The 21,005-nt window shown below is 38.6% G+C and overlaps 1 long non-coding RNA gene across 1 annotated transcript in view; it reads left to right on the top strand.

Moving 5' to 3' along the window:
- Positions 1–1,869: 1,869 nt before the first annotated feature.
- LOC104911526 (uncharacterized) overlaps positions 1,870–21,005 on the top strand; it is a 28,496-nt gene continuing 9,360 nt past the window's right edge. The window contains exons 1-2 of the long non-coding RNA XR_793966.4: positions 1,870–1,946; positions 2,324–2,421. This is a non-coding gene — a long non-coding RNA (uncharacterized LOC104911526). The remainder of the gene's footprint in view (positions 1,947–2,323; positions 2,422–21,005) is intronic.

Raw genomic sequence — 21,005 nt, 5'->3', positions numbered from 1 at the left:
TGACATTCCTTCCCACCTGAGTTACACTGTGATTCTGATTACCAGCTGCTCTGGTCACACTAGATGTTATGGCAGCCCTGCATATCTGATGGCCAACAAACACCTCAGTCATCACCTAAAACAAGCAGCCACCAGACTAACTCCAAATCACAACAGGCTAATGCTCAGGCCTCCAGGCTCTGCGTTCCTTTGTATGTATACATACATACACAAATATAAGGACACCTTGAGAAGTGACTTCTGTCACTTGATCTTTGTGTATTCAATGGAGTGACAGCAGTCTGTGGCTGCAAAGAGCCTAAAAAATGGTTCCAACCCAGAAATGTTTCCTCCTTGTAGGAAATTAGGACCATAACCTCCTGCCTGGAAGGTCACTGTCCTCTTAGGGGTAGGCTACTGTCAGGCATTCTGCAGTTTACGAACAGGAAATCTGACTATCTTGCATCAAGAGAAATAGCCAATTTCAATCATCTGGTGATGGTAAGCTAAAAAGGAAAAATGGGTTAATATAGGCAATCGCCCTTCTAGCCTGACATATGTCCCTTACAAAATAATGACAAAACTGGGACAACATTTAATTACTAAAAGTATAAGTGGAGGTAAACTGTGTGAATATTGTTTCACGACAGTCAGTATGATGTTGTTAAAAAAATAATCTTGTCAGGAAAGTCCAATTTTATTGGGAATTATGTGTCTGTTTGATAAAGACTGTTGTGCAGACATAAAAAAACGTCCATGGTTTAATGTGTTCTGTTCACTACCATTGAACAATCCAAGCTAAAAAAAAAAAAAAAAAAAAAAGCAACTGCATGGCAAGGCTGCAAAATGAGCAATTAGTGTCAATAAAGCTCAGATATGATAAATTTAGGACTTACTGAATGGCAGATTGCAAAGCTGCTGCTAATGTGAATTTTCCTCTGAATGAGTCTGTTTCTAGTGCATCCCGTGGTGGCATGTACCAGAAACAGTACTGACCAACAAATTTTATCAGTGTTCTGGAAAAAAATGTAACATTACTATTGATGTAAAATAAATCTGTGAATATCATATGCTGGTAGAATAGAAATAAAGATAAGAACAAGTAAACTTTGTGGAGTAGTAACTGGGTGCACGGAGTCTCATCAAACAAAGCTTTGGCCAGGGTACATGAGCATAAGTTGCAGGCAGTATTTATTGAGTTGGATAAGTAGTAACACCAAGAAGAGTCTGGGAGTTGCTACAGTGCAGTATAGGCTCCCACTGTCTGATGTTCTGGCAATGTAAGCAAAGATAATGCCTAGCTTCATGATCATGAGATAAATAGCAGAAGCAGGCAAGTGATTTCATTGGAACCAAAATACTAAAGGAAGTTCTGATACTTGCACCTTGAAAAATATAATGTAAAATGAAGAAGGTGCATAGATGATATAAGACCTAATGGCTGGATAAAAGTGCTATATTCTGAGAGGTCTCGATCTATGTGTTGTAAGTTCAAATGTTGGAAGCCAGACATGACTGTATTAAAGAAAATGTATTTTTTTAACCATGGGATTTGAACGTTTGAAAGAAATTACAAAAAGGGAATTATGAATCTGTCTCTGGATCTTCATCTTTGGCAAGAAGAAAATACTTTGAAAAATATGTTTTATTTAGCCAGATGTCTCTTGGTGCGGTATAGAGAAAAAATCTTTAACTAGCTGAACTTGTCTGGAAGAGAAACTTTTGCTATGTATACATAACTGTATGGGAACTGTTGAGTCAGGGCCTGAACCACTGATTGATCACCTGAGGCAAGCACTGAGTCAGCCATGGAGCACAGGTGAAGGTAATTCAGCTGTGTGACCGGAAGGGGTGGAGCCTGCCTGCACCTCTCCTAGATGCCATTTAAGGGCTGACTGCCACTGGGGATGGGTCTGTTTTTGGAGATCCTTTCTTTTGGAGTTTTCTATTGTGAGCCTAGGATATGGGTGAGTATTTAATTTTTGATTGTATCTTTCCACCACAATAATCTTTCTAACTATAAATCTGCAAAATGCTATCCTAACCATGCTCTGCTTCAAACTGTGCATTTGTTAATTGTACAATACCTATCCCAAAAGTTAGGAGCAGCAAAGCTAGTATCAGAATTGAAAAGAAGAGACACTATGACACTCTCCCTCCTATCATCCCTGAAGTCTCTTGGAAATGATCAGTGGATGGGCTTGTAAAGGTGATCCTATGATTATGTTTTTGGCTCACCTGCCTATACTACTAACCTAGCTAATGTGGGGCTGGCTTTAGCGACATTGGTTATAAGTTTTGTCTTATACTGTATAGTTATCATAGTCACAATTCTTTTTTGTAGAAGAAGAGGGCTGTATGTGTCTATTCCCTTCCTCTGATGAAAGGAGAACCATCGGAAAAATATCTTGCAGACAGAAATCAATTTCCTGAAATTTGGAGGTAGGAAACAATTTGTGAAAAAGATACGAGGCATTGTGTTTTCTCTCTGGAAGTATCCCTCTCCATATAACTGAGACTGGCCTTATTACAGCAGCTATCTCCAGCTGGTAGGAAAGTTATATATGTACTCAATAACAGCAAACATCAATGAAATGAGCCTTTAGAGGTATCCTTATACTGCTTGACTCACCTTTATTGATGTTGTGAGATGCAAACTGCATTTCTAATAGCAGCAGCTGATGGGCCTCTGTGACAGCCAGGGGAGGCTGAAACAGTACAGGAAAGGCAAATTTAAATTGTTTTTGGGTGCCCCAAAATAACCTTTCAAGGGACCAATTACAAGTAGGCAGGCAGAGCCAGTATCACTTATGATGCTACTCAGTTTTGGTTTGGAACTTCTTAACTACAACTGCTTGAGTAAAATGGGGATGGAGGTCACTTGCCTAAATGGGGGTCACCTGGGCTGCCAGGTGACCAAGGAAGGTTTCTGCTCATCACTAGAGCCCAAAGTGTGATTCTGCTCAGCCTTAAAAAGGCATCCAAAATAAGACAGAAGTATACGAATCTAAATGTGCCCTTGTCTCTCTCTGTTGTCTGTGTACGGAGCTTGCTAACAGCTCCTTAAAAGACAACTGTGCTGCAGATGTCTGCCTGTAATCAGCTAAACCAGCTCCTGGAGTTTTGTTGGGCTCTTATGCCCCAGTAAATTGCTCCCGTTCGTAGGTGCTGGGAAAAGGCTATGATGTGCTACAGTCATGCTTGTTGTATACAATGAAAAGGGGCAGATGTGGTTTTGTTGTCTTCCATGCACACAGAGGACATTTATGAAGGCTGATGAGTACTTACTACAAGATGCACATGGAATCAGTCCAGGCTCTGGCCTTTGTTAGCGATCTTTGGACATCACTTATAAGAGAGAGTAGAGGTAATTTCTGATTTTTTTTATTTTATTTTCCTGGTCACTATGAACAAGGATTTATCTGGTACTGTTAGCAAAAGATGACAGACCCATTCCTCTGGGGAGACCTCACTGTAGCCTTCCAATATTTCAGGGAGCTTATAAGCAGGAAGGAGACCAACTTTTTACATGGACAGATAGTGTGATGACAAATAGGAATGGCTTTAAACTAGAAGAAGGGAAATTTGGTTTAGATATTAGGAAGAAACTCTTTACTCAGAGGGTGATGAGATTCTAAGATTCTGTTATTCTTTGATTCCTCTTAATTAATGGAGACAAACAGAGAAAGCTGGTTTGAACTTTGTACCAGAGACACACAGATAATGTGATGGTATGGTTTTGCTATGCTTTCTGTTATAATCTGCATCACAAGTTAAGGTAGGACTGCCATATTAACAAATGAAAAATGTAATCATTGGCATTATCTGATGGCTGAAAGAGGAGCAATGAGTTATTTCCTGTAGCTGTTCAGTGGCAGTAACAGCGTCACTGGAAAGTTTGCACAGAGCTCTGTGTGCATCTGTGCTCTGTGAGAAGCAGTGCTATTTTTGAAAGCCATAAAACTAGTCAAGTGTCTTGAAAGTATTTCTTTATTTCTTTTATTGGGAAAAATATCCTCTCCTTCGGGGATGGATTGTGAAGCAGTATGACAGGAGCCAAGATTAATTCAAGATTCCTGGTGTTTGCAGTAGTCAGATAAAACTGTATTTGTAGGAGGCTATTCCCTCTTAAATTGAAGACTGCAGTTACAATGTGATAGAAAAGAAGGGAATTTGCACGTGACTAACAGCATAATCGGATACCAAACCAAGGTCCGGGACTTTCATATTTACGCATTTAAAATAAATGATTAACTACCTGGTAAGCCTTTCAGAATAACAGCAGCAATAAAAAAATTCACAGAGCATATTTTTTTATCATGTTACCTGCAGACTTTGGTGGTCAGTTATGCTGTTCAGGGCTTGAAGTGGCCTAAAAAATGTAATGTAGGAAATCAGAAGCAGGTTCCTGAGAAATTTCAAATAAAACCGGGACACCAATAATTTTTTTACATAAAATAGGGCCTTGACTTCATAATACAGAAATAATGGAGGGCCTAAGGTAAATGTTTTCTCTTTCCAAGTTTATTTTCTGCCTTACACTGAAATTCTTGCTTTCTCTAAGAACTGGTTTTATTGGCTGAGACCAAATGAAGACTTAGTTGCAAATATCCTTTTTCTGTTGTCATGTGCCACACAGAGAAGGAGATGCTGAGTGCCTAAAACTTTCTTCATTTTCTGAGACTAGGTACAGTAGATGAGAGGCAGAAGGAACCTAAGTAAATGTATTATTCCTTAGTGAGATAAGGGAATAACCTGCTATGGTCAGTAGAAAGCATCTTTTTGATAGCCCCAAACAAAAGAGGACAACTGTATCTGGCAAATACAGTGCATCTAATAAAAATGTGAATGACCCTATATTCTCTAAAGTGAGACCCAGCCAGCAGGCAATGGAGGCTACATACATGCAAATCAGCAGTGACATAAGGGATCTGTTTCTGTGAGAGTAGATGCCGGACTTGGCCATCTGACACACAAGCATGAGTGATTCTTCAATACTTTACCTTTGTGAACTGTGGGAGATGCAATGCAGCACTTGTGTATTTTAGTATTTGAGTTGATTCCCAAGTACATTTGGAGTCAATATATCACTACACATCCACAGGTAAAAAGGTAAAGCCTCTTTTCATGGGCTATTTTACTGGAGTTCCTGTTCCCAAAGCCTTACTCAGTATGATTTCCACCCCTGCCGTTTCCCCTCAGCAGATACTTCTTTCCCCCAGTATTTTCAATATCACTGCAGTGAGTTCACCAGTATGATGATATCTGAGACTACCCTGCTTTTTCATTATCTTCCTGACTGCTAGTCAGAGGAAGTTCTCACATGAAGGAGGACTTGTGAAAAGACCGTCATCTCTGTGTGCTGCTTCTGACTTGTTTCTTTTCTCACCACTGATCTTTGCTGCTCAATCTCAGTTATCTGATGAATGTAATCTGCATCTTCCCCCTGATCCTTGACTGAAGAAAGATACCTTCAAAACTGCGACTCAGCACATAGCAAGGAAGAGAGTTCCATATTACCAACCTCTTTTAAAAGCAGTACCTCTGCATGCAATACTTTCGTCCCTTTGAAATCACTCCTTCCTTTGTGATTTCAGTGACTTTTCTTTTCATCTGTCAGCCTAAACTTTGGAATCTGAGGCCTGAAAAGAACTGATACTGCTGTCACTTTTCCCCCCGCCACCGAAATTGTATGTAATTTGACCTGAAAGACTTAAGTTCATTGCTTTGGTGAAGTTTAAGTGCCTCTGGCTTGACTGCAAGTATGTGTCCATCCCCAGTGAGGTAAGAGCTTGGAGGCAGAGACCAGTGGATTCACCTCTCAGGCCCCATCTCTCTCTTTCCATTGTGAAACTCCAGAAGATCCCATGCTTGACTGAAGATGCACTCCTATGTTATGGTTCCTCACAGGTCAGTTGGGCCAAATGTCCAGCTGTCTATGTTGTATTCAAGTGTTCATTAGCACGAGTCAAATGTAAGTGCTCAGCACACTTCTCAGTTTATTTATTCTTTCCCTTCTAAAAGGGAGCTGCCACTGATATCCTTTCATGTCCTAAAAGTGCAGTCATTGTCTGCAGTTTCAAACAGTGATATTTCATTCAATACATTCCATTGGTATTTCATCCTGGGGATGGCTGTGCTTTTTGGGGTCATGTGGCTTGCAGCCAAGGTGAGCAAATTTGCTTTCCAGCTCCGCTGGCATGGTGAATCATCCATCACACTTCCATAGAGCTGGAAGTTGAATAACAAAGAACCTCCTTAGTGGGGTGCTTTGGGAACAAATTTTTCCTTGCAGAAAAGGGAGGAAAGATGCTGAAATGTGAAATGATCCTTACCGTTCCTACTAGGGTTCACAGTAGTTCGACTTTATTTTTAGATCTCTACATCTTTTGACCATTTATTATTTATCTCACAGCTTGGGAAAGGTCCCTTTTGCTCATTGCTTTCTGAACTTTCAGATAGTCAAAGACTTCAGTTCGTGCCTTTTCCTGCTTTGATTAGGTATGGTCCAATAATCCTGACAAATGCTGGCAGACTCCCAAAGCTTGACTTGCTATAAAATAAGCTTAATGCCCATTATTTTATTCCCAAGGTACTTCATGTTTCCAGACAGCTCTCAATTTCAAGTTTAAGAGGCATGAATAAGCCAACTGATTTAATTACAAAAGATATTTTGTACATAAGATTCCATTTTTCAGCTTCAGGAAGAGGGGGAAACCACCATGCCAGAAGTATGCCTGTTTGTTCATGTGGCTACCTAGCATGGGAGCAGTCTGCTCTCTCTTTAAAAATCCAGTAACAAAAATGAAAGCTTTTCAAGTGTTTTTTTTTTTTTTAAATTTGTTTCCATTTATATGATAGTTCTACCTTAAAATCTCAAGCATCTCATTTCCTCACGTGCATTTCTGGGAGCAAATACACTTCATTTTCTCTAGCAGGAGCCAAGTTCTTTTCCTCTAGCCTAGAAAAATAGCTTTGAATTTTGCTGTCAGATAGTAAGTGTGCCACATCTGCCAAAGTATGGAGGACATAACCCAGGATGAATTCAGAAGATGTTATATTTTCTGATTCATATGATCTGTATGAAAGAAAGATGGTTTGTAGTTTGTGCTAAGCCACTAGAAAGCCCTCTGAAGGAGATTTACTTCACTTTTCCTCCTTGGTCTTCTACTAGACAGTACAAATTTAGTTTAGTATCTGCCTATCTTGAAAGAGTAGCACTTTGAAGCCACACACAGAAAGCCAGGAGAATTCAAACACTCTTTTTTTTTTTTTTTTTTTTTTTCTTCCTCACAGCAGACTCTTCTCTGATTACATGCACTGAGTGTCTACTGAGTTGAGTGGATGAAGTGCTTGGACATACAGTCTGATTTTTGGGTGGTCTTATGTGAAGCTGGGAGTTGGACTAGATCCTTATGGGTCCCTTCCAACTTGGGATATTCTGTGATTCCATGAAAACCAGAAGAAATATATAATTTGAGGGAACAGTGAAGAAGGAGCAATGTTAGGCTAAGGAACACCCCCACTCCCTTTGTCCTTGCCAGTAGTTCTTCATCTTCGTAGCCTGGAATAGCACACAATGAACCAATGTGCTTTTTACATGTTGCTTTCACTTCCCTCTCTTTAATTTGTTGGAGTCTAAAAAAAAAAAAACCAAACACCCACCTGTGTCAAATGAGCATAGACAGAGTTCATCTTCGCCAGAGGGAGGATGGGAAAGCCCGTTTCCTACTTTGTGCAAAGAGATGCAACCCTGTAGCAGCTGTGCTGCTCCCATACACACCTCTGTAATGATATCTTTCTTCAGACCCCTCAGCCTGTCTGTGCTGGTGGCCACCATAGCCCACCCATGGCGTTAACAATGGAAGGATGGCCATTCAGCTCCTGCCATGTCACCTTCAGAGCTGCTGATATTCCAAGCTCTCTTCCTACCTCCTGCTGGTACTGACCTCTGGGGCATCCCTCTTCTTGCAGAGATGCTTTCCCTGCAGGTGCACCACCTGCCTTTCCTCCATCTCACCCAGAATACCCCCCTCTCTCAGCAACCCCCAGTCCCAGGCTGAGGAATGTAGGACAAAAAGGGAGGACTGTAACTACAAAGGGTTTATCTGTGACGCTTCTCTAACAGAATCCTAATCCTTTGGGCAACTTCTTGATGCATTTTCCCCATGGACAGAAGTTTTCAGTTAGGTTGAAAGAACATCATTTTTTCATTAAGTGAATTGGTTTTACTACCAAAGCTAAAGAGGTGACAAATGAATGACATCTGTTATTTTCCTCCCCTGCATAATTCCCAAATGTTTAGATGCTCTGAGTGCAGAAGCCAGCAGGAAAGGGGGCAGGGAAACTAAGCAGTGCTATGAAAAATGAAAATGATCTAGATATAGAACATTGGAGTATAATTGAAAGCAGCTGCACTTTTTAATTTAATACCCACCCTAGATACAAAATGAAAACAGTAGCTTTTGTAATGTAATAAAGCCTTTAAAAACCCTCCAATCTTAGAGTGAGAAGTTAGATACAGCTCAAATCTGACAATGGTCTCTGAAGGACGGTAGCAGAGTCGCCTGACAAATGCCAAGTGATACTATATCCTAATGTTTCTTAAAAAATCCAGTATTAAAAAGCTAAACACTGAAAAAGTTAAATAAAAGTGTCCAAAATGATCTGAACAAGCAAATATTAAAATTTTGTGATGTCAGGACAGTAGATTAACTGTGTATAAAACTGAAACGTATGTTTAAAAAGATAAAACACCTTAAAGACGAAATGAAATTAAATAAAAACAACAACAACAAAAACAGAAAAGATGACAATGAAACTCACCTCTCTACTGTCCATCCCCAGTGGTGGACATAAATGTCCAAAGCACATGCCCTGGAAATGCAACAGTCTGTCCTGTAAAACAAAGTAATGAACTAGACCTGGAAGATAGTACCAACAAAGACACTATATCCATATTTCAAATGATTTTATGACTGATCATGATAGATCCTTTTCTGGCTATAAGGACTGGTATAAAAAAGGAATAATTTTATTTCATTTTCCCTGAGTATGCAGAAAACAAGTCAATCAAGCATAGATAATATTGTTGGAAAGTGTCTTTTCTGAATATTCAATAGGTCATATCTTTAGCCTGTGTGTATCAGCATGGCATCACTGTTTTTAAATTAATTGAGAATCTGGCTCAATATACTAATGGCTCTGTTTTTTAATTATTGATATTTCCTTTTCTCTTTTCATAGATGTTCATACATATTCTAACAAACAAATCCCCCAAAGAGCTGTTATAAACCTGTGGGCAAAAACAATATTCCCTCTCATGGAAAAAATATCAGAATGGTATTAGAGAGTTCCAGAAGCAATTCAGCCTATTTTTGATGTTTCTTTTTTTATATTACTTTTTTTTTTTTTTTTAATGAAGGTTTAAGGCATGATTTATTTTAGCATCTTGGCCAGGTTGTTTGTGACTCATTTTGAATCCCAAATTCTATGCATGCATGCCTCTGCATACTAAACAAAATCCAGTTAATACTATTTAAAATCTTTTCCAAATACCAGAGGAAAATAGGAGTGCTAACTTGTATTAGTTATCTCAGAGTAAGTTTCTGTCTAATTCTTTACTTGGTTTCTTCCATTAATCATAACTGTTTTTTTTGTTTGTTTGTTTCTCCAAACATAATCTAAATATAAACTGCTGTGCTTGGTTACCTCAGGCGAGAAATCAGGGATGGAATGTATGTGTTGCCATATTTCTTAACCAGAAACCAATCACTTGATATGTTCCTGTCCATCTCATTACATCTTCTGAGACCTGAGGCCATGCCCCCCAGTATGCCCAGAAACCTGCATGTTTGGAGGCCTTAGCAGCTATACCTAGGAAGAAATTCTTTTTATTATTTCATTGGGTATTGAAGCTTACCTCAAAGATCCACAAAATTCATCTTTCTTTCCAATTTATTACCTACTTACCTACTGGCTGCATCCTGATTCTCTTGTCCTTCAATCCACTGGAAATTCTTCTGCTCTTAATGAGGTGTCAAAAGTGATTGATAGTGCCTCTGTAATTATCTCAGCCTGCTCTTTAAGAACATTCAGGTAAGACTATCTGTCCTTGCTCATATATGAACATTTAGTTTGTGATCATCGTTTTTTCCATTCCTTTTCACAGGTCTAAACAACTGCTTCCTTAATTATTATCTCACTTTCTCACCAACTGGATTGAAAGCATAGCTCCAAATGCAAAGCAATAAATTTATGCTTGCACATACCTTGCTTGTGAAGCCTCAGTAAGGTCAGTGACAAGTGCAGGATATAAATCAGAGCATGCATTAGCCTTAGAGAGATGTATTCTTGTATGCTTCAATCTATTACTCTCATTTAACATGTCTGGGTCCCAAATTAGCTTTGAATCCTGTACTTTCATCTGATGTGCCAGTCTGCAGGCCAGGTTTCTGTATCAGCAGCCAGTCTAACCTCTGATGGATGTAGTTTTTCTCCTGAAGGGTTTTGTTTGAAGTCCATGCACAAACCAGATGGTAAGACAGACTTACAAACTATGACTTTAATTTTGTGTGGATGGAATGCTTTAGAGAACTGAATTTGCAATGAAAAGATAACATTATTTGCTTTTGAGGTAGGTAGAGAAATTATATCCATTTATTCAGATTACAGCACCTGGGAAAACATGATTACAAATTAAGTTGGTGGCAGGAGTGGGGCTGATAACACTCATTTTCAGTGAAAAAGAAATTTAAGGAAATGTTGTTACATAGGATATCAGAAAATTTGTTGTGGGTTTCATCTTCATAAGAGAGTGGTAGAAATTCAAACAGACAAATCCATTTACTTCAGTTTCCCTTGGCTAGGTAAGAAACTTAGGACTACATTACTTTTTTTCACTAAATATTTGAAAGCGCTAATTGCCACTTATCTCAAGTGACTGAAAAATTAAGATGTTAAGCTGAGCAGGGAAAATAACATGAAGTAATTTTACTAAGCATCAAGTTTATTTCTTAGGAACACACTAGGATTCTTTCAATAGATTTTAGAGCACAGAACTGTCCGTACAAACTCTGTCCACGCATAGACATACCAACATCTGCAGAGAATTTTTCATTCTGCCATTAGAGAGAAGGCTTCACTGACTATGTCTATCCCAAGATGCACACTCTCATGTATTTGAAAGAAGGCTCATCACACCCAGTTTTAAACTTTTACAACATAGACGTCTATAATAAAGAGCTCACTGTAGACAGTCACTGAGGCATCATTTCCAGAAGAGGAGGAATCATGCCCTAAAGCAACTCTTTCTCTCCTACTTGGTAGATAACTCCTTTTGGTCAAAGAATCCCTTCAGAGCTTTCCTTTTCTGCATTTATGTGGGCTGGATCTAAAATTCAGGCTGATATAAAGACGGGATTTTCTTGGGTTGTTTCAGAAACCTAGTCAGGGTCAGAGGAGACATTTGGATAGAAGGCTAATGGTCTTTTTTTATTATCTTACCTGGAGGGAGAAAGGAGTGGTAACACAGCTGTTGGCATCTTGCAGCTACTCTAAAATACTACTACAGTACATCCCGTTGTTTCTTGTGATTCAAGCATAATGAAATGTGCAAAAGAGTTTACTACACTACATCCTTTTTAAGACCTATTTTTTGCAGTTCAGATGCAGTGTATCAGGGCTACAGTTTCACTGCCGTCATTATTTTTTTCATAAATTCAACCACATCATTCAGCAATTATGTTTCCTGATTTGGATTCCTGAGAGTTTTCGAGGTTCTTGCAGTCTACCAGCTAATGTCCATACCTAAATATGTTCTTCTAGCCACTGGAACTGATCATTGTGTGCCCCATATTTCTCCTTGAGGCACACCCAATCTAGTTATTCTAATCAGAACAGATGATCTCTGCAGCTATTTTAACTACCTAGTCAGTAGGAAGAGAAGGCTTTCACATTGGCACCAATGTGGATTTTGTACATACCAGTTTTTTTTTTTGCTCCAGGAACTGGAAAAAGCACATCAAACTACTGTTGTTGCTTGGATGTATGCCATGCTCAAGAAAATTTTGCTGTTATGCATTAGCAGGGTGACATGGTCAAAATGATCAGCTTCCAGTTTGGCAGTTTTTGTTATGATGTCGATGAGCTTTATAATAGTTATCATTGCCTAAAACATAAATGCACGTACTAGACACAGAATAGGAGTGGTTAGATGATATTGAGCACATTCAGTGATATCATTATGTATAAAAAAAAAAAGCAAAAGTATTCTGTTCACTTCAAGCCAAGCCTAAGAAAATGCACAAGCGAGATTTGACCTTGTGGTTTTTGAAATGATCATGGAAACTGAGTGCTCATTCCATCTGAGAACAAGCATGGAGAGCCAGTACAGATTAAATAGGTGCTTGCTATATCTTCAACAGAGGTGAGAGTTTTCTGGAGTATTTTAGCCAACAAGGCCAAATTGTTAAAAACTGAAGAAATCACAACTAGGAAGAAAAGATACAGTCTCATAAGTGCACAATAAATTCTCCAGTGGTTTTATACTCAATTTGAAAGAACTACAAACTACCACCTACTTGCCACTGGCCATAACATCCATTCAGTGGGGACCTGCAGTATGATAGCTAATGAGGTGCTGATGATATATTCAGCAAGCACCAACTCACTGAATGTGAGCTTCCAGATCTTCCTGCACTGAGACCATCTGCCCAGGGCACAGCTCTGCCACCTGCCTTTGAGAATCCCTTTGGCCTCTGCAGCTCAGTGGAGAAGTTTCCTGGCACTTCCTGTGCTGAAGTCCTCTGTGAGTAATTAGTCTATATAGATATATTTTGAGGTGAAAACACTGAGCTTCCTCTCTGTTAATTGCAGAATGTTTAGCTTTTGGCAGACTGTTGTTGCAAAACAGGCTTTGGAAGCATTAGCATTAGAGTAAATAGCACTAAAAAGGCAAGAATGTTACCCTGAAAAAACAGCATGTTATTCAGCTGTCCGTGTGACTGAAATGTTTGACTTCAACGCTTTCTTGTTTTAATTAAACATGCCCCATTCTTTCTTTCAGAAAGAGAATTTCAGTTCAGAAGCATAATGATAAAGAAAAATTAATTATTCAGATTTACTGAGGACAAAGAAAGATTTCTTTCTCAGTCAATTTACAGTCAGTCTGTCAGGGCCTCTTGGAAAAGAAACCTGAGTGGGTAATTAACAGGAATTACAGCAACACCAGTGATGAGAGCTCAAAATGCCAGAAGCATAAATGTTCTTCAGGTGCTTTCATTGTCCAGAACGCTAGAAAATGAGAGCAGTGCCCTTTTTTCTCCAGGAACTCAAAGTGAAACATTTATCTTTACAACATAACTCATGCCAATCTTACTCTCAAGTCCTAATCTTAGGCACATTAAAATGAATAAGGTCTTTTTGTCCATATCAGTGAGTGCTTCATCAGACCCTCTGCTCTGAGGAATGGATTTTTAGGAGAGAGCCGCTCTTCCTTGTTGAGATACGTGGCTTTACTTTTGGACGTAGAGATTTCTAGTGCTAGTGGGAGGTGACTACTTGAACTACATATCTTTCTTCAAGACCACGTTTCCAGTGTGTTTCCTCATTAAGTATGGAGAGGGCCTCTGTTTTTAACAGGACAGTGGTTTTTAGTGTAATTGGGTATCTGCTGTGTTGGAAGTTGCACGTAGAAAGGATATAAAATTATAAAAAATATTAATAAAAAATTCACAATCAAAATCATAATTCTGTGACAATGTTGAGAAACAGATATTTCAATTCAACATTCCTAACGTGCCAAAATCAGTGTCAAGTCATGGAATAAGGCTTTATACCCATTACTACTCTTCTATTCTTATTTGCCTTGAAGTCCGTTACCATGGTATTAGATGCTCATTTCATTGTGGTATCTTAAGGATTCACACACGCAAAATTCATGGGAACAATACTTTATTGTTAAAGTGAGGTAGAATCAAAGACAAAGGAAATTGATATCCTTATTTTGATCATGGTAAAATATAGACTAAGTGCTCATATGGAGAACTCTGAATCTTGAATAGCCTGCTATTATGCAAATTATGCATACTTCTGGGGGAGAGTTTCTGTTTCTTGAACTGTAAATGTCTTTGTGCATACGGAATCACCACTACTAAATCTGATTATTGGAAATATATTTAAAACCAAATCACTTGAGTGATTCTGGTTTTATTCTTGTATAGATGCATCAGCAGATGTTTATTTTTAAGATGAATTATAGTAATTTAAGAAAGGAAAAAAAGACACTGCACAAATAAAGCCATATATGACAGACAATGAATTATATTAGAAAATGTCAAATGATCAATTCTGCATATGTGCCCAAGACTCCAAATACCTATTCAGATATTAATCAACTACTCCGTACAGGAGACTTTTGGCTCTTGGCTGTTATGTTTGGTTATACAAACTTGGTAACTCAAAAAGAATGTTTTTGAGGGTCAGATGCTGACTGCTTTCACAGTCCTGTCACAAGCAGACAGCCTTAATGAAGACAGAGACCAGAGCCACCTCTAGGGCTGTTCCTCACTCTGCTGGCATCTGGTCATGTGTAGTTGGCAGCCACCTTGTGAATCAAGTGGCTTCTGTCATCCCTTTCAAGAAACGCTTAAACCAAAGATTAGAATGGAAAGTCAGCCCTTTGTATTCACTCCTGGTGCTAAGGATACCTCTTGGAGTTAGGCAATACTTGGCTTTCCAGTAAACACTCTTTTAAACATCATCATTTTTCACCCAGCAAAGGTTACTGAAGTAATATGCATGCAGAGGAAGATAGGATCTTACAATTAATCGCCTCATATAAAATGAAAAGTCTCCTCCTTACGCACAAGAGGATTTTAGCCTTGTCAGGGTCAATCCATAGGTCTCTCATTAGCATTTTTTTGTTCAATTCTTTCAAGGAATTACTGAACCTACATAGGGTAATCTAGTTAAATAAAGAAATAGTGTAATAAGAAGTCATTACACAGGGAAGGAAAGACAAAAAAAGCAGTGACAGGAACTCAGTAAATATGAGGATATAAATAAAAGGACAGGTGCTATCTTCAGTCGTATAATGTGACAGGGACTCAGTAATTGACCTAAAAATAGAGGTGACTAGAAGAAAACACTCTGAAAAGCTCAGTAGAGGCCGTAACCTCAGCTGGTGTAATTCAACATACTTCCACAGAAATCAGCACAGAAGTGAATCACTACAGCATAATAATAAGGACTTATACACTTATGGAAGTGGCAAAAATAGCACTTGTCAGAAAAAATTACTCAAAGCTACAGAAAAATGCTTATTGATATAGACCACGTTCTGTGAACAGAGCTGTGATTACTATGTTATGCTTACAGTAAAGGCAAGCAATGCATAGACCAGGTTAATTTTAAATACACGTTAAGCAAGAAACATTTGGTAACTATGATACAGATGGTAACAATCCTAAAAAAGAAGGGATCATGTTTATATTTTCCTCTATGACAGTATTTTTGGAATGACAATGGGTAAATCAGAACAAATACTTAAGTGGATGATTCTCAGTTGGATATATATCTGATCAGATTTCAAACTTCGTCAATTTTTGCCTTGGATATAATTATCCCAGGCTGTGGAGAATTGCTGAAGTAAAATTGCTTATCAGAGGCAACTGCTGATTTTAAAAGAGAGACATTTCACATCAATCTATAGACAAAAGGATGCTGAAAGTCCATTTCAGATGATCTAAATCTGAATTTCATTTCTTTTGCTTTGAAATGAGATATTAGATCTCGGTTTTATTCCGTTTCAAAACTGAACTGCTCAGCTGCTTTTGGATCCCATCCTGGACAATCTCACTGTTGTGAAACCTCGAGAGAGAATAGATGAAGCAATACTAGTTTTCTCTTTTGGTAGATTTTTTTTTTTCCCATTTGAATAAAAATGTTTCATAAAGTATGAGAAATTCAGCTCCTAAAGGAGTAAACAGGAGGAGAAGCATGCTTTCTGCCTCTCATGCTAGCCAAGAATACTGCTAAATCTGTGGTTTAATCGCTGACATTTTATGCAACAGTCTATAATTAAAAGCAGAGTTTTCACCCTAAATGCATCTTATGCAAGCAACATATGTTTTGTGCAATTCAACTTAACTGCTCTGAGTGACTGAAGAAGTAACTTCATTCCTGAGACCTGAGACTGGGCTGTTTCCTTACGATGCTGCTATGTTTCAGGAAGCCAAGCTCAGCATTACCCTTGCCACCATTATAGAGAGGGAGATGCCCTTGTTGTTGCAAATCACTGTAGCGCTGTGAACTTTCACAGTGCTGCACAGATTCCACACCCTGTGACTGTGAGTCCCACTTAAGCAGTCTCATTTGACTGCTAAGACTCCATGCCTCATGAGGATAAATGTATCTAGAAGTGGTTTTATCCCAGAGTAGCTAAATGCAAAATGCTGTAGCAGACTCAGCTCCTCAGATGCCTTTCTGGGTCATTGCATCCATTTTGCACATTCAAAGGTGATCATCCTTCTATGAACCATTTCAGAATGGCATACTTTAACACAATGGAGGAATGATAAATGATAGAAAATGCTCTATTTTCTGTTACAATAATTCTGCCCGAGCTAACTTGATAGCACAAAAAATCACACAGTTCAATACAAACTTTTAATAGTTTTGAAAATGTACTCACAAAATAGAATTTCAGCTTTCCTGAAGACGAATGAAAGCTGTACGGGTGTATTATTTCTAAAAGATTAGCTTAGCCAGAAAGGGTTATGGAAGCATTATGGTTACTGGCTTTAAATAGAAGCCAACAAATTTTTAAACCAATTAAACCAACAGATTTTCATTATTTGCAGTTGAATAGGCTAAAGTGAAATAAAACTAACATGCATGCCTTTAGGTTACAAGATAATTTCTCAGAAGAGCAGTGGAGTAACATACAGTACAGTTTTCTTCAAGCAGCAGAACCAAAAAAAAAAAAATAATAATAATAAAATAAAGCAAGCAAATTTCAGAAACAGTCAGAACTATCTGGAACATCAGCTTCTTCAGAAAAAGAAAATGCTGATATATATTTTTTTCCACATAATTTTGAATGAGCTCTCCTCAAGTGCCTAGAAATCTCTTTTAAGAAACTTGACACCATATTGATTTTTTTTGCTGCATCATCATGAAACACCACATAATAGGATAATACAATAATAACATTTCTTGTAATATTTCTTCTTTGGTTGGTCTTGTCCAGAAATGTCCTAAGGATTTTTAAAATGTTTTCTATTTTACCTGAAATACTTCACTGAGCCTACCTGTGACCCAACTAGTCACCCATCAAATGTGTCATCAGCTGTCATCACTGCAAAGCTCACAGGATAGTGCCAAGTGAAAAGTCTGATGTGGAGCAAAAATATATTGATGCTTTGATTATTTGTATTTAAGCATTTTATGCATTTCTGAAACCACAAAGATAGACACATGTTTTGTCACCACAGTTTCTTGTACTAGATCCTATTAATATAGCACTTTGTTCAAGTCTTGTCTAAAGTGAGCAAGTACATACATGTATGAGTATAGTCTGCCTTCTTTTCACAAGAGTCTTCTTGCTACCTGATGGAAATCATAAAATAATAAAGTTTGGAAAAGACCTCTAAGATCATCTCATTCATCACCACCATATCCCTAAATTATGTCCCTCAGTTCCACACCTAGACATTTCTTGGAGACCTCCAGGGACAGTGACTCTACCACCTCCCTGGGCAGCCTGCTCCAATGGCTCACAACTTTTCTGAGAAGAAATGTTTCATAACAGCCAATCTGAACCTCCCGTGATGCAACTTGAGGCCATTCCCTCCCAGCCTATCACTGTTCCCTGGAAGAAGTGGCCGATCCCCACCTCACCACAACCTCCTATCAGGCAGTTGTAGAGAGCGATCAGGTCTCCCCTGAGCCTCCACCAGACTGAACAATCCCAGTTCACTTAGTTGCTCCCTTTAAGACTTGTGCTCCAGATCTTCACAGCTTTGTTGTAGTTAGGGGCCCAAAACACAGCACTTGAGATGTGGCCTCACCAGTGCCAAGTACAGACTATGAATACAGAGTACAAACGCTGCTTTTAACTTTGTAAGCATATGGGGGATGTGCTGAGGATCAAATAGAGGCATAGAAATGCTAGGGAAGCCTCACAGTAGTATGTTTCTCTCCTGGTAGAGGCAGGTACATCCAAGACTCTGCAGTACCAAGATTGCAGAGCAAATCTGCAGCAGTGCATTATCTATCAGCAAATCTGTGCAAACATGCTTGGTTAATAAAGGGAAAATTCTTTCCGACCATTTTGTGAAAAAAAAACATCACAGCCAGATTGTTTGAAGTCCCACTTATTTCATATTTACCAATCTGTGCGTTCTCCATTTTGACAGAAAATACTGTCTTCAATATTGACACTGGCAAAGTGGCCAGTAGAGTTGGTGTTGTTTTGAGACACGTTTTTTAAAACAAGTACTTGATTAGTTAACAGTGCTCCATACTGCCAGTATCAGTGCTGAGATCATGATGAATACTATTTGCTCTCAAAAGCTGAAAACACTGCATTTTTTTAAACAACTACAGCATTGTTTCAGATGTGATGATATAAGGCCTCTGGCAAGGTACGTGGGAGGAGCTGACATGTTTTTGTAGGCCAGTTGACATAACTGGGAGACAAACAAACAACAATTTCTGCTGCTTTTGCAGTTTGCAGAAGTTTGTCTGTCTGTTGGTTTTCTTCCCCTATTTTTTTTCTTCTCAGTTATATCCCTAAGTTGAATAAATGACAGTACCTTCCCACTTTGAGAACAGGCACACTAGCAAGGGAGAGAAAGTGTGAATATGCTTGAAGACTTAGAAAAGTGAAAGATTTTGACAACTTAATTCAAAACCAATGAACTAAGCGGAAATCTTTGCATTAACTTAAGTACATGGGAGATGATCAAGGACATATTGCATTCCCTTTTATGTAAAGTTTTGCACTTGCTTTGCTGAGATGAACACCTGTTGCCAGCAATGGAGTACCTTCACAGATGTTCCCAATATTCATAGATTTTAGCTGAGGGAAAAGAGTTTAGATAGGTGGTTACATTAGGGGACTATGTAAACATAGTTTGTCTTAAACCTAAGATTCTGTTGTGGAGTGTAGGCTTTCTTCTGTTTTCCCAACCTTTTTTCCCATGATAACTGCAAACACAAGAGGAAGGTGAAATAGGAGAATCATATACTGTACACCAACAAGCCTCAGAAGTTTGTCTCGGAACAAACAAGCCATTCTGTCATCAGCTGCTTTTGAAGAGCTTGCAGATAGGCAAATTTATCTTCATGATGAATGTGATATGCAAAATGGAAGCATTTCAGTATGTGACATACTTCTAAAGCTAAATATTCCTGGCCGACTGGTTAATTCAGACTCCATTAAGTTATGATCTGACACCAAGACCTGTGGTTGCAATGAGTGACCAAGTATCCAAATACTCTGAACCCTTAACCCTTGTTGAGACATTCAAGTAAATGTAGAGACAGTCTGGAGACAGTCCTTGAAAATACAATCAAAAAGCAGTGTCCTCTCCTTAAAAGTGGACATTAACAAGCTGCCTACCTTTTAGAAGGTACGTCTTGCTAGGTCTTGTTCTCACAATGTTGCAGCTTCTCTTAATCACATGCATAGAAGATACATTTATTACATCTCATTTAGAAAACAACATCCTCATTGTGGATTTGAATTAATAGATGAAGAAGAGCTTGGATTTGCACGTATCTTCAGAGCACTCCCAGTACCTCAGCCCCTGCTGGGTCTTGTCATTGCTCTGTACTCTATCTACAAGATCCAATCTCACATTCAGCAACACAGGAAAAAACAAACCAAAGTGAAAAGGGAAGAAGTGTTTGACACAAACACCCTGGCACTGGTGATCCAAGAGAATAAATACATGAGCACTGTATCAGCCCCATGCATGATGGGGGTCCAGGCAGTAAGGCAGAAGCAACATGAGCTCTTGCTGATAACCAGGTTGATGAACTGGCTGGCGGACTGCCTTTGTGTGGCCCTGCATATTGTCTGTGCCCCACTTGTAGCTAGAAAAAGCGGCTCTTAGCTGACAATTCCTGTCCACTGACAGGAATATCACCATAAATTTCACTCAGTAACTGTGACTGCTGTAGCTCCTGGGTGCAGCGCACATAGAAAGTACCCTGGGATTCGCTTCACTCTTCCAGGCTACTCTGCACTTTTGAAATGAAGACTTGCTTTTATTATTTAAAAGAATGCTGCTTTGGATTCTGTCTTTTACTTTCTTCATTAACAGACATTTCTAAACTTAGGATCATTATTATGAAGATCCTAAAGGAACATTTCTCAAGGCAAGTTGTTAATCCCACTGACTTCCAGAACAATCTGAATAATCCAGCTCTGAGTCTCCTTATTAAGGCCAGATTTATAAAGTCTTAATCAAATTCTTGTTTGAGACTTTGTAAATCTGGTCTTAATTCAGATACTTAGAGCTGGAACACAGATCCACTCAAACTTTGGGAAATTAAAAAAAATTAAAGCAGCAGATGAAGCCTGTCCACCAAATATTTCTTCCACTGTAGCTGATATGAGAGAACATACGTATTATGTATGGATGGAGCTTGTCTCCCTCATGTATTTGGTGGATAAATTACAGCTGTTGTATAGAGAATGGATGAATTGTATAAAGCTAAAATCCTCCTTCTTTTATCTTACTTTTACCTTAGACCTATCTGAAATATCTTGAGTGTAGTCTTTCAGTCTTTCCCATCCCTCATAAAGGATATTTATTTTGAGTTCTTCCACCTCCTTGAAGAAGCACGATTGTTATTAAAAACTTCAAGATCTCTTTTATCTGAGGTTAAATAGTCACTGAGAAGAATTACGCGCTATCACAGCTTGAATTAAAAACCTTTTCCAGTCTCTTATTTAATATAATCTCAGTTGGCTGTGGCAATTTACCACTTCACTATTTCTCCAGACACTGTAA

Source organism: Meleagris gallopavo, chromosome 6 (assembly GCF_905368555.1).
Source record: "Meleagris gallopavo chromosome 6, MGAL_WU_HG_1.1, whole genome shotgun sequence".
Classification (NCBI taxonomy): Eukaryota; Metazoa; Chordata; class Aves; order Galliformes; family Phasianidae; genus Meleagris; species Meleagris gallopavo.
The sequence above is the reverse complement of the archived record's forward strand: the minus strand, read 5'-3'. Positions and strand labels throughout refer to the sequence as shown.